Source organism: the organism of the source record quoted next, unplaced genomic scaffold, assembly GCF_019419815.1.
Source record: "Pyrus x bretschneideri cultivar Hongxiangsu unplaced genomic scaffold, Pyrus_bretschneideri_v1 Contig106, whole genome shotgun sequence".
In the NCBI taxonomy this organism is placed as follows: Eukaryota; Viridiplantae; Streptophyta; class Magnoliopsida; order Rosales; family Rosaceae; genus Pyrus; species Pyrus x bretschneideri.
In genome coordinates this window covers 142,455-152,642 of record NW_025999398.1, presented here as the reverse complement: position 1 = coordinate 152,642, position 10,188 = coordinate 142,455, and the positions used below count along the sequence as shown (strand labels likewise).

General features: G+C 38.5%; 1 pseudogene; it reads left to right on the top strand.

Annotated features, from left to right (window-relative positions):
* Nucleotides 1-9,432: 9,432 nt before the first annotated feature.
* LOC125471286 lies at nt 9,433-9,543 on the top strand (annotated as a pseudogene).
* Nucleotides 9,544-10,188: the final 645 nt, after the last annotated feature.

Genomic DNA, 10,188 nt, shown 5'->3' with positions numbered 1-10,188 from the left:
AATTCACCAAAGCTGCATACCAAGGTTCACTTACCTTAATGGAGAGCAATTGCTCATCAGGGAATGTCTCTTGGATGGGTAAAGACTCCTTATTGCACACCAAACGACTCAAATGGTCAGCCAACATGTTTTCACTCCCTTTCTTGTCTCTAATTTCAATAAACTCTTATAGGAGGAGCATCCAATGAATTAGCCTTGGTTTGGCCTCCTTTTTGGTGAATAAGTATTTCAAGGCTGCATGGTCAGAATAAACAACAACTTTAGTGCCAAGTAAATACGAACGAAACTTATCTAAAGCAAACACAACAGCAAGAAGTTCTTTTTCGGTGGTAGAGTAGTTCAGCTGAGCATAATTCAAGGTCTAGGATGCATAATAGATGACATGTGGTTGCTTGTTCTTCCTTTGGCCTAAAACAGCCCCTATTGCATAATCGGATGTATCACACATTAGCTCAAAAGGCATGCTCCAATCTGGTGGGACTATGATTGGTGCCGAGGTAAGCATCTCCTTGAGGTGCCTGAATGCCTTCTCACACTCCTCGTTGAACTCAATGGACACTTCCTTTTGAAGGTGACGGCAAAGAGGTTGTGCAATCTTTGAAAAATCCTTGATAAATCGTCTATAGAATCCTGCATGTCCAAGGAAAGAACGAACCTCTCTCACCGAAGTAGGAGAGGGTAAGTAACGTACAAGATCTATTTTTGATTTATCAACTTCAATTCCTTTTTCAGAGATTATATGACCCAAAACTATGCCTTGTTTTACCATGAAATGACACTTTTCCCAATTTAAAGCAAGGTTAGTTTCCATGCATCTTTTTAAGATTAAAGTGAGATTATGCAAACAATCATCAAACGAGTCACCAAACACACTAAAATCATCCATGAATACCTCAATAATCTTCTCAACATAATCAGATAATATACTTACCATGCATCTTTGGAAGGTGGCTGGTGCATTGTACAAACCAAATGGCATACGATGATTGTTGATGTATATTTCCTTCCTAATGCTAGAATATATTTAGTATAATGGCACAAGCAAGGGTGTCGAATCCACAGGGACTAATTGGACCTATGTAATTACTTGTTTTGCTAGAACTCTAAGAAATGAATCAAACTAATCAAACTAATCAAACTAGGCATGAATAGGCAGATTTGAGATATGAATCAAACTAGTCTAAATAGGCATAAATAGGCAGATTTGAGATATGAATCTAGAAAGCATAAGAAAATGAAGTAAACACAAATCAATGAATCAATAACTAATATAATGGGATAGTATCAATGGAAATGAAACTAGGGATTCGATTTCACCATTGCTCAACTAAGTCCATGTTTGTTAAGTTAGTTTATACTCATTCATCTACCTATTTCTTGAGTTTGTTTCACTTGGATATGATCAACCATATGATGTGTGGATTTGATCAAATGTCTCTAATCTTGAACCTAATTGTGATGTGCAACTTTGGTTCATAATCTAGAGTATGTAATTCACAAGAAACATTCACTAAACCAAAGGGAACACTTGGCAGGATGTTTGCCAAGCTTTCCCTTCATTCATTCACAAATCCACCAATATTAGACATGATGTATGCTTTAATCTTGGCTAAATAACTTGTGGTTAACTCAAATGGAGATCAAGCATACAAATCAACTCACAAATTCACAATTATAACAGAGAATGAAGCAAGAACTAGATAGACAAAATGAGCATTCTAACTTAATTACATGGCAAACTTTGCAAGGTTACATCGAATCCCTAAGGATAGATTAGTTACAATTCATGTTTACAACAGATTTGACATAAAAATATAAAACATGAATGAACATAGAATTGATAAGAATGAACCCTTGAAGCAAAACTGAGGTTGAAGTCCTTGAAGAGTCCTTGGTGTTGCTTCTCCAAATGTGGTGCGGATGAAGGTAGAATGATGATGTTTGAATGGTTTCTGCCCTTGGGACAGAAATGGATAGAGAATGGAGTGAAATGGGAGAGGTTTATGGTGTGTAATGGACTGAATTGAAGAAGAACATTTTCGGAACTGCTTTTGGACAGAAATGAGACTTGTTTTATGGAAAAGAATGTGTCCCCCAACATTGAGATTGGATCTGGGAATTGTTTAAATCAGATGGCAGAGCATAAATCAGATGGAATGATGGGTTTCTGAGGTAGTGGACACATGGGATGGACAAGAATTGCAGGTATGTGGTTTATTTAATCAAAGGTACATGTGTTCTTGCTGCAACAAGTTAGTGGAGTCTGCAAAGGTGACTTAAACCACCAGAAATTGTTCATACAAATCTGGAATGGGAAGAGAACACACGGTTTGAACAAGGAGATGAGTTGGATTTCTGAAATAATGGTTGAATAACAAAAGGGAAATGTGAAAGCATGTGCATTTCTGCAAAGGAGAATTGAACCAATTGACATTGTTTGCACAAATTTGGAAAGGGGACGCTGCAAGCATGTGATGAGGGGATTAAATGGATTTCTGAAATGATGGCTGCAAGGAGTGTGGTTTGATCACAATGCATGTGAATTTCTACAAAGATGAAGTGTAGAAATGTAATGGAGTGCACGGAATGGAATGATTGTGTTTGTTGGTGTCAAAATGGCTGAAATGAATCAAGTGATTGAATGGGTGTTAATGGCGCAAAAGGGAGATGGAATGGATGTGGTTTGCACGGCCAAGGTTGTGACAAATCTGATTTGGTGTTTTAACACACATAGTTGACTTCAATGATTTTGCCTTGTTTAGAATCACCCAATATGGCCAAATTGCATTTCTTAACACTTCACATCTTTTCTGGAATGTTTTTACTTCATTTGCCTTCCCATTGATCCAAATTCACACTTGGCTGCACACTAACACCAAATAATGTAAAATGCAACCAGTTTAATCCAAAACAATCACAAAGACGCCAAATAATGAAGATATAAATGTATACAAAATGTGACTTATCAAATACCCCCAAACCTGGTTTTTGCTAGTCCTCGAGCAAACTTAAAACTAAAACACACAAAACACAAACATATAACTAAACCACTTTCGCTGGCTAAACGATTGCACTGAGCATGTGCAACAAGCCTTTGAACCCCTAGGTGTCCCTAGTTGGAGGAGTTGTGTCTCCTGAGGGTTTACAGTGATGACACCCACAAACATCTACAAACACTGCAAACAATTTGGTTAAAACATGCTTTAAACAAACTAATAAGAATCAATGAAGGTTTTGTCATACTTTCAACTCAAAAGTTTGCCACTTCAAAGAATCGTATTAATCGTAACGTATAAAGATATTTCTCAATGTCTTACAACTTCAAGGTCACCATACCCAAATGCTTAAGATAGAATCCGCCTCAACTCTACTCCTCACAGCTTCCACTCAAGTTTTCACTCAGATCTTAAGGTTTAGTCTCTCAACAACATATATGAGTGAAATTATGTAAAGGAAATCAAAATTCTCACATATGAAATCTGAAATGAAAGCACAGTTTCTGAGTAGATCTCATGAAATGAATCAAATACTAAGAATATAGAAAACACACACACTTACCATCACCCATGAATACATCCTCAATGATCAGCTAGGTCTTTCTCAAGGTTGTAATGCAAGGCTTAGGGTATAGGTTATGAAATATTTGCTATGAAAAGCTAGAGTTTGGGGCATACCAAAGTGTCTTTGAGGCTCTTCACTGACATTTGTCTTCTTTTGTTTTTGGCGTCCAGGCTCTATGCTTTATAATTTAGGCGATTTGGAATTTGTATCCACTTTGATCCCTTTTTTTTTTTTTCTTTTTTTTTTTTTTTTTTAGAAACATTTTCAACATAGGTGCCCTCGATACATGCCACAATCTTGCTCTATAACTCAATTTGCCCTTAGTCTTCATTACATTGGTATTTCCCCAAACTATAAGGTATGGCTTGTAATGGGCTAGAATGGGTAGATTATGGTGTGGGTGATGAAAGAATTAGGCTAAAGTGTTTGGCTGCAACAAGGGTAAATGGAGCACACAAATGGGTAGGATTTAAGCCTTTTAGTAGTTAAACATGCATAGCCTAACATCCTCTCATTGAGTTCATTCATGAATGATACTAAACACATGGTATTTGCAAAGGAGAATGATTCTTAGTATCCAAACAAAATAGAAATAATGAGATCATTTAAAGTGAAATTGAAAGAAAAAGATAGGAGTAGAAACACTTTAAACCCTCTCAAAGAAGCAATTAGGCTCAAAATAACTCACTAGGGTAGTCTCCACTATTCTTCTTCCAGAATTTAAGTATGGTACCTCTATCATCATAATTCCAAGAGTTATAGCTTTATACATGACAACGAGATGCAACACTTTTTCATAGCAACCCAATCGTTTGTTTTCAAACATAGCCCTCATATACATTCATATTAGCAAGCAAAAACACACTTAACCCAAACAAAAACACCAAAACTGAACAAAATGAAAGCAAAACACACTTAACTAAAACAAACCCAAACAAATTGAACAAAATGAACTAACTTCCCATCCCATACCCCCAAACCTAATCTAAACATTGTCCTCGATGTTTAAACTTTGTATGCAATGCAAGTAGGCAAAGAATATGGAATGATAACAATATAAACACAACATAAAGAAAGAACACAAACCACACTAGGTTGCCTCCTAGCAAGCGCTTTATTTAATGTCTAGGCAAGACATGGTAGTCTGTTCATGGTGTTGTAAATTCAAGAGCATCTACGACTTGATACACTTGCTCTTCATCCACTTTCTCCAAGTATGGTTTCAATCGCTGCCCATTGACTTTAAAAGAAGTGCCATTCTTCATGTTCTCTATCTCCACAGCTCCATGGGGAAATGTTTGCAGTACTTTGAATGGGCCCACCCACCTAGACTTCAGTTTTCCTGGAAAAAGTCTCAAACGTGAGTCATACAAAAGTACTTTCATACCTTGGTGAAACTCCTTCCTTAGGATGGCCTTGTCATGATAGAGCTTAGTCCTTTCCTTGTAGATTTTGGCATTCTCATATGCCTCATTTCTAAGCTCTTCCAACTCATTAAGTTGGAGCTTCCTTGCTATTCCAGCATCCTTGTAATCAAAGTTGAACTTCTTGATGGCCCAGTATGCACGGTGTTCAAGCTCCATTGGCAAATGACAAGCTTTCCCAAACACAAGGCGATAAGGACTCATGCCAATGGGGGTCTTGTATGCTGTTCTATATGCCCATAGTGCATCATTCAACCTCAATGACCAATCCTTTCTTGTAGGACTCACAGTCTTCATCAAGATGTTCTTGATCTCCCTGTTGCTAATCTCCACTTGTCCTGAGGTTTGAGGATGGTATGGGGTTGCCACTTTGTGGTTGATGTTGTACTTCTTCATCAATGATTCAAAAGGTTTGTTGCAGAAATGGCTACCGCCATCACTAATAATAGCTCTTGGAGTTCCAAACTTATAAAAAATCACATCTTTAAGAAAATTCAACACAACCTTATGATCATTAGTTCTTGTAGCAATGGCTTCAACCCATTTGGATACGTAATCCACTGCCACTAATATGTATAAATAGCCAAAAGAGGATGGAAATGGTCCCATGAAGTCAATTCCCCAAACATCAAAGAGCTCCACCACCAAAATGTTGTTCAATGGCATTTCATTTCTTCGGCTAATGTTCCCCATTTTCTGGCACCTGTCACACTTAGAACAAAAATCAAAAGCATCCTTGAACAAAGTAGGCCAAAAGAAACCAGATTGTAAGACTTTTAAAGATGTCTTTTTGGCACCAAAATGTCCTCCACATGCTAAAGTATGGCTAAATGTTAGGATGCTCTGTTGCTCACTCTCTGGGACACATCTCCTAATGATTTGATCAGGGCAATATTTAAACAAATATGGTTCGTCCCAAACGTAGTGTTTTACCATGGCAAGGAACTTCTTTCTTTCCTGAAAAGAAATGTCATCTCTCATTATACCACAAGCAAGATAATTAACAAAATCCGCATACCATGGTTCTTGTTCTTGAATAACAAGGAGCTGTTCATCTGGAAATGATTCATTTAGAGGCAAAGGTTGCCCAACTCCATGGTTTTCATTAAGCCTGGACAAATGGTCGGCCACAACATTATCACTACCCTTCTTATCTCGAATTTCCAAGTCAAACTCTTGTAGTAAGAGTATCCATCTAATCAAGCGCGGTTTAGCATCTTTCTTTGTCATCAAGTACCTAAGGGCTGCATGATCAGAAAACACAATAACTTTAGACCCCACAAGATATGACCTAAACTTTTCTAATGCAAAAACAATAGCAAGCAACTCCTTTTCAGTTGTGGAATAGTTGAGTTGAGCATCGTGCAGAGTCCGGCTTGCATAATAGATCACATGTGGAAGTTTGTTCACCCTTTGCCCTAAAACTGCACCAATAGCATAGTCAGATGCATCACACATTAATTCAAAAGGTAACGACCAATCTGGTGCCATAATAATAGGGGCTGAGGTTAGTTCACTTTTCAAAGTATTGAATGCATCCATACAAGCCTTATCGAAATGAAATACAACATCTTTAGCTAACAGATTGCATAATGGACGAGTGATCATTGAAAAGTGCTTAATGAAACGACGATAAAAACCCGCATGACCCAAAAAACTTCTTACTCCCTTCACAGTGGTGGGGGCTACCATATTGGTGATGACGTCAATTTTGGCTTTGTCTACCTCCATTCCTTTGCTAGAGATCACATGCCCCAACACAATTCCTTGTTTCACCATGAATTGGCACTTTTCCCAATTGAGAACCAAATTTGTTTCCTGACATCTTTGAAGTACTAACGATAGATGGTTAAGACATTCATCAAAAGAGGAACCAAACACTGAAAAGTCATCCATAAATACCTCAATGAACCTTTCTACCATGTCAGAAAAGATGGCCAACATGCATCTTTGAAATGTTGCTGGAGCATTGCAAAGTCCAAACGGCATTCTCCTATATGCAAATGTGCCAAAGGGGCACGTAAAGGTTGTTTTCTCTTGATCCTCCGGAGCGATTGCAATTTGATTGTAACCTGAGTAACCATCCAGAAAACAATAATGTGAGTAACCTGCCAATCTCTCAAGCATTTGATCTATGAAAGGCATAGGAAAATAATCTTTTCTAGTGCTAGAATTCAACTTCCTGTAATCGGTGCAGACACGCCAACTAGCAGTGGGCTTTGTGGGCACAAGCTCATTGTTTTCATTCTTCATCACTGTGATTCCCACCTTCTTAGGCACCACTTGAATGGCACTCACCCATTTGCTATCAGAAATGGGATATATGATCCCCACATCCAACAATTTCAACACCTCATTCCTAACAACCTCCTTCATGTGTGGATTGAGTCTTCTTTGTGGCTCCCGGGTTGACTTTGCCCCTTCCTCCAGAAGAATCCTATGCATGCACATGGTAGGGCTTATTCCCTTGATATCTGCAATAGACCAACCAAACACTGATTTGAACTCTTTTAACACCCTAATTAGTTTATCTTCTTCAATTAGGGTGAGATCAGAAGCTATGATAACTGGAAGAGTTTCAAATTCAGCTAGATATGCATATTTTAGATGTGGTGGAAGTGGTTTAAGTTCAAGTTTTGGTGCCTTAACAGTGGAAGGAATTAAATGTGACATTGATGATTCTAAAGGCTCGATAATAGGTGAAACATTCAAAGGATACAATGCTAATGCTTCCAAGGCAGCTACTTCTTCCATGAGTGCATCTTCTTCATCAAACTCATCTTGAGGTTGACTCAAAACAGTTTGTAATGGTTCATTCGATTGTGCCTGCAAGAACTTAGAGAATACAAGTGAATTAAGCACATCAATGGCATAACAATCAAAAGATGAAGAAGGATGCGAAAGAGATTCAAACACTTTGAATTGAACTGTCTCTCCTAACACTGTCATAGTGAGGAGTCCATTTTGCACGTCAATGATGGTCTTGGCCGTCGCCATGAAAGGTCTCCCAAGCAATATAGGCAACTCACGATCATGTATAGGGGCTTTTTCCATGTCCAACACTACAAAATCTGCAGGCAAGATTAGTTTATCAACTTGAACTAGAATATCTTCTACTATACCTCTTGGATATTTTACGGATCTGTCTGCAAGTTGCAATGAAATGGTGGTGGCTTTCAAATCCCCCAAACCTAGTTGAAGGTACACTGAGTAAGGCATTAAGTTGATGCTAGCACCCAAATCAAGCATTGCCTTCTCTACTTTCTTGTCCCCTATGGTGATGTTGATAGAGAAACTTCCTGGGTCCTTGAGCTTTGGTGGGAGTTTTCTTTGCAATACTGCACTCACATTCTCAGACACCACTACCTTTTCATGTGGTCCATACTTCCTTTTGTAGCTGTTTAACTCCTTGAAGAACTTCCCATATGCCGGCATGTTCCTGATGACATCAAGCAAAGGTAAATTAACATTCACTTTGCTTAGTATATCAAAAATTTCTTTAAATGACTTATCCTGCTTGCTCTTGGCAAGTCTTCCAGGGAATGGTATTGGTGGATTGTATGGTTTCTCGGCCTTGTGAAGATTTGGTGCTTCAAATGAGGAAGTAGCATGGCTTGGTTCTTCATTTGGTTTCTCATTGTTTCCTTGAGTAACACCTGCATTCACATGATCATATTCATCAGTAACTTCAGTGCCAACTCTATTATCAATAACTTTACCACTTCTAAGTGTAGTGATTGCTTTGGCTTGCTCTTGGTTCCTTTGGAGTATCACTGGTTGGCTTGGAAACTTTCCAACTTCTCTTTGGTTTAAGGCATCTGCAATCTGCCCCAATTGTGTCTCCATTTTGGTTAGGGCTGCTGAATGTTGTTGGAGAGTGCTATTGGTGGACTGTTGGAATTGCAAGGTGTTTTGGGCTAACAATTTAACTGTGTCCTCAAGGGTAGGGGCAGGTTTTGGTTGGAAATTTTGGAATTGATTGTTGTTCTTCCATGAAAGATTGGGATGATCTCTCCAACTCGGGTTATAGGTATTTGAATACACATCATTCCTTGGCCTTTGGTTGTAAGAGTTCATGAGGTTCACTTGTTCTTGAACATACTCGGGGTAAGCTTCCCTAGATGGACATTGGTGAGTGGGATGGCTTGGTATGTTGCAAATGGCACACACTTCATTAGTTTTTGGCACCATATTGAGCACGGATTCAAGCTTCCTTTCTAGGTTAGCTACCTGCATCAAAAGCTCATGATTAGAACTTGTTTCATAAACTCCAAGTTTCTTACCCCTTAAATCTTTGTGTTGAGCATTAGACCCCAACATCTCATAAATGTTATACGACTCTTGAGCATTCTTTTTCTTCAATGCTCCACCTGCTGCATTATCAACAGTTGATTGACAATTTTGGGTTAGTCCATCATAAAAAATTTGCATTTGTAAGTGAAAAGGTAACCCATGGTGTGGACATTGTATCAAGAGGCCCTTAAAACGCTCCCAACACTCATTGAAAGGTTCTCCATCATCTTGCTTGAAGTTGAAGATTTGTCCCCTTAATGTGGCTGTCTTTTGAGTGGAAAAAAATTTCTCCAAGAACTTCTTAGCCACGGCATCCCATGTGGTGAGGGATGCTGGTGTTAGAGTCATCAACCAACTCTTGGCCTTATCTTTCAAGGTGTAAGGAAACACCCTCATCCTCAAATTTGCTTCACTAACTCCCTGCAAAGGTAAACCACTCACAACATTGTAAAACTCTTTAATATGAGCTAAAGGATCTTCATTAGGTAAGCCATAAAATGAGGGAAACATATGAAAATGTGAAGATTTGAGATCATAGTTTCTAGCTTCATTGGGCAGCAAGATGCATGAAGGAGAATTTGGTATGATTGGTTGAGCAAAGTCCTCCAAAGCTCGAAGCTCATCTTGGTTGACCGCCATCTCTTCCTCTCTTTCCCAATCAATTTGCTCAGATCCTTTACTTGTTGAACTAGGTGAAATCCTTTCCTCTTCCTCAAGGATAAAGGATGAACTTGCTGGTACAAAATTGTCCAAAGTGTGGCCCTTTAACCTTTCAATTCTTTGGCCTAACTCAACAAGTTTATTTGACATATACTACCTGAAACAAAGTAACACAAGTGTGAATGAAAGTCAGGAAGCAAACAATCAATGAAATGAACAAGAATAAACTTAAAAACGTTTGAAAAAAACT